We start from the raw sequence: 3,518 nt of genomic DNA, 5'->3' as shown, positions 1-3,518 counted from the left end.
GGTATGAGACAGATGGTTTGAAGAGTTGCAAATTGTGAAGCCAGAGGAAGGAATGTAGGAGGTGGGGAGGAGGGGAGAAACAGGTGAGGCGCAGGGGAGGGGAGGGGTGGGAGAAGGGAGAATGTGAGGTAGAAACGGAAGGGAGGGATTGTTAGAGGTTACCTAAAATTGGAGAATTCAATGTCCATAACAATTAACATAGGTGCACTGCACCTTTGATGATATCATTACTTCATCTGCACACATGATTCATTTACATACAGTACTAACATGCCACACCTCTTGCCCTCTTTTATAAAACTGTTACATTCACAGCATCACGGGTGGCACAGTGGCACAGGGCCAGAGACCTGGGTTTGATCCTGACGACAGGCACTGCCAGTACAGAGTTTGTACATTCTTCCTGTGACGGCGTGGGTTTTCTCCCCCAGGTGCTCCAGTTTCCTCCCACACTCAAAAGACGTACAGGTTTGCATTGGCTTTGGTAAAAATTGTAAATTATCTCTAGTGTTTAGGATAGTGCTAGTGTATGGGGTGATCGCTGGTTGCCACGGACCCGGTGGGCCGAAGGGCCTGTTTCCATGCTGTATCTCTGATGTCTGATGTTCCTTGTGTCTGCGGTGATTTTGGGCGAAGTGTTTGAATGTCGGGGTTAGCCCAGCAGAGTTGCCCAGTCAAAGCTGTTGCATCAAGATCACGTTTAATTTGAGTAATGACCGCAGTGTCTACAAGGTGACTCCTTGGGCAAAGTCTGACTTGTGCTGATGCACAGTTTGGGGGGGAAATATATGAATGTACCTTGTTATGCTGGATTAAAGAGGATGCACCTACGTCCCCACCTGGGATGAAAAGCACATTATCAGCACCAAGGGGGAATCATTATTCTACTGAGAACCAGTGGTCTATGTTCAGACTGTCTCATCATGATGTAATGCAACATTGTGTCATCGCTTCTCGGCCTTTTGGCTAAGATCAAGTGTAGTATCTGTTCTTATCAGTCAGTAAAAGAGCTAAATAAAGAGCGTCTGTTCTTGTTAGAACAGGGAAAGAGATCTGTTCTTATTAGAACAGTCCTGGCGGTCCTTTAAGGACAGGAGCTGCAGATTACGATTTAAAACATCGTAGCAATGGCAGCTGCAATGGGAACTAGAGGACAGGGTATCCGCAATACCCTGAGGATTAGTGTCAAGGATCTCAGTGAGGGGATGCCCTTCAGTCGGGACACCTTTGTAAAAAAGGTATTGTTGGAAACCTGCAAGTTCGAGCCCAGGGATATCTACTGCCTCCAGGACTTCCCGGGTAACGGCTATTTCGACGTTACATTTGTGCTTCCGACAGGATGGCAAAAACTGCTAAAGGATTTCAAGGAGAAGGGGAATGAAGCTCCGCTGTCGTTGCTGAAGGTGCAGCCACTCTTCACCCTCCCAAACCAAAAGGAAAGGACGATCACGGTCCATATGTTTAACCCACATGTGCCCGTAGTGGATGTCCTCACCTTCCTTGCTCGCTACGTCGACGGAGCAGTGAACAGCGTGGACGTGAAGGATCTGCATGGGATTTGGACGAGCAAGCGGCAGGTCAAGGTAAAACTGAGGGTGGACAAGGAAGGAACTCTCCTCCACCCTCCATCAGTTTTCGCAATTGGAGGAAACCGAGGATATTTAATTTACGTGGGGCAGCCCAGAGTTTGCAGAAAGTGTAATAAGCCTGGACATGTGATGGCCCAATGCAATGCAGTGGTCTGCAAAAACTGCAAAATGGAGGGCCACGAGACAAAGGACTGTCAAGCCAGCAAGAACTGTAACCTGTGTGGGGAGGGAGGCCATCTTTACAGGGCCTGCCCAAAAAGAGCATGCACATATGCACAGGCAACAAGAGGGGCGGCTTCCAGCACCCCCAGGGTAGGTGAGACACCCACTACCACTGCCAAGTCCCCAGCAGAAAGGGGAAACAGGGATGAGGACAGCCCAACCACCTCAGCCACCTCAACCACCTCGAGCCCCCAAGTGCCAGGAGAACTCCAGCACCAAGCCCAGGAGGGAGAGTCGATGGAGGAGGGGGGAGAGCAAATTTGGACTATTGTAAAATCGAAAAAACACCAGAAGGGTCAGCACACGGAGCAGAGGCCAGAAAGGGATGGCAAGCCCAAAAAAACCCACCAAAAAACGGTCTCTCTCCCTGACAGAAGGGAGAAACCTCTCCTCGTCGGAGGATGAGGCGAACGGGAAACCCCACAAGAAGAAAATCGGGGCGGAAAGGAGAAGGTGCAGGACGATTGTACACCTGCACCAGGAGACCGAGAGCAGTGCAGCGGTCGAGGGGCTCCAGCCCCAGGACATCGGGAGCAGTGCAGCGATCGAGGGGCTCCGGCCCCAGGACAACGGGAGCAGTGCAGCGGTCGAGGGGCTCCGGCCCCAGGACAACGGGAGCAGTGCAGCGATCGAGGAGCTCCAGCCCCAGGGCATCGGGAGCAGTGCAGCGGTCGAGGGGCTCCAGCCCCAGGGCATCGGGAGCAGTGCAGCGGTCGAGGGGCTCCAGCCCCAGGGCATCGGGAGCAGTGCAGTGGCCATTGGGCCCCAGCTCCGGGCAACCGGGAGCTTTGTAGCGGCCGATGGGCCCCAGCTCCGGGCAACCGGGAGTATCGTAGAGGCCGATGGGCCCCAGCTCCGGGCAACCGGGAGCAGTGCAGCGGCCATTGGGCCTCAGCTCCGAGTTTCCGGGAGCAGTAAGCCTGTCACTGAGCCCCAGCCACGAGAGACGGGGGAAGCGGCGCACCCAGAAGGGGGTAAAACGAGCAGCCCCCCCCCAACGACACCTCGGGTTACCACAGGGGAAACCCAACCCGTTGAGGAGGCCGGGTATCTGAGCCCAGGAAAGGTGAGGCAATTCACCGAAGCGGTGGGCATGAGGGAGCAGGAAAACGGACTCTAAAGGACAATGGAGCTCAAACTGGCATCCTTAAACGTGCGCAGTGTGAAGAGCACTGCGCGATGTGTTAATGCCTTGCAGTACCTGGCCAAGGTCAAGGCAGATGTGACTTTTCTACAGGAGTGCGGGTTGCCACACCTCCGCTGTTATCGGAGGTGGTCGCGATGGTGGCCCCACGGACTGTCTGTGTGGTCGGGGGGCAATGATTGTCGTGCTTCTGGCCTGGGGATCTTGCTGCGGGGAGGGAACTTCGCCATCACTGAGGTCAGGGAGGTGGTTGCGGGGCGTCTCCTCGTGGTGGATGTAATGTACCGTGGTTCTCCGCTCCGGCTGATTAATGTGTATGCCCCACCCGTGCGGAGCGAGCGGCAGGCCGTTCTCCAGCAGCTCCCAGTGCTGTTGGCCACGTCCCGGCAGCTCGTTCTGGCCGGTGACTTCAACTGCATCATTGATGCGGCTGGACGATCCGGCAGTGCCGACAACAGACTGGACAGCACGTCCAAGTTCCTGATGGAAACGGTAAAAGACGCAAAGCTGCACGACGCCTTCAGCGACCCTGCAGGCGGGCCCCAGCCGCGGTTCACCTGGTC

The 3,518-nt window shown here is 54.9% G+C and overlaps 1 non-coding gene across 1 annotated transcript; it reads left to right on the top strand.

Moving 5' to 3' along the window:
- Positions 1-946: 946 nt before the first annotated feature.
- On the top strand, positions 947-1,141 carry LOC116987695. The gene has a single exon (XR_004415759.1). It is a non-coding gene; the product is annotated as a U2 spliceosomal RNA (small nuclear RNA).
- The last annotated feature ends 2,377 nt before the right edge of the window (positions 1,142-3,518 follow it).

This window comes from Amblyraja radiata, chromosome 25 (assembly GCF_010909765.2).
Source record: "Amblyraja radiata isolate CabotCenter1 chromosome 25, sAmbRad1.1.pri, whole genome shotgun sequence".
NCBI classification, from domain to species: Eukaryota; Metazoa; Chordata; class Chondrichthyes; order Rajiformes; family Rajidae; genus Amblyraja; species Amblyraja radiata.
Note: the sequence above shows the minus strand (reverse complement) of the source record. Positions and strands in the feature narration are given on the sequence as shown.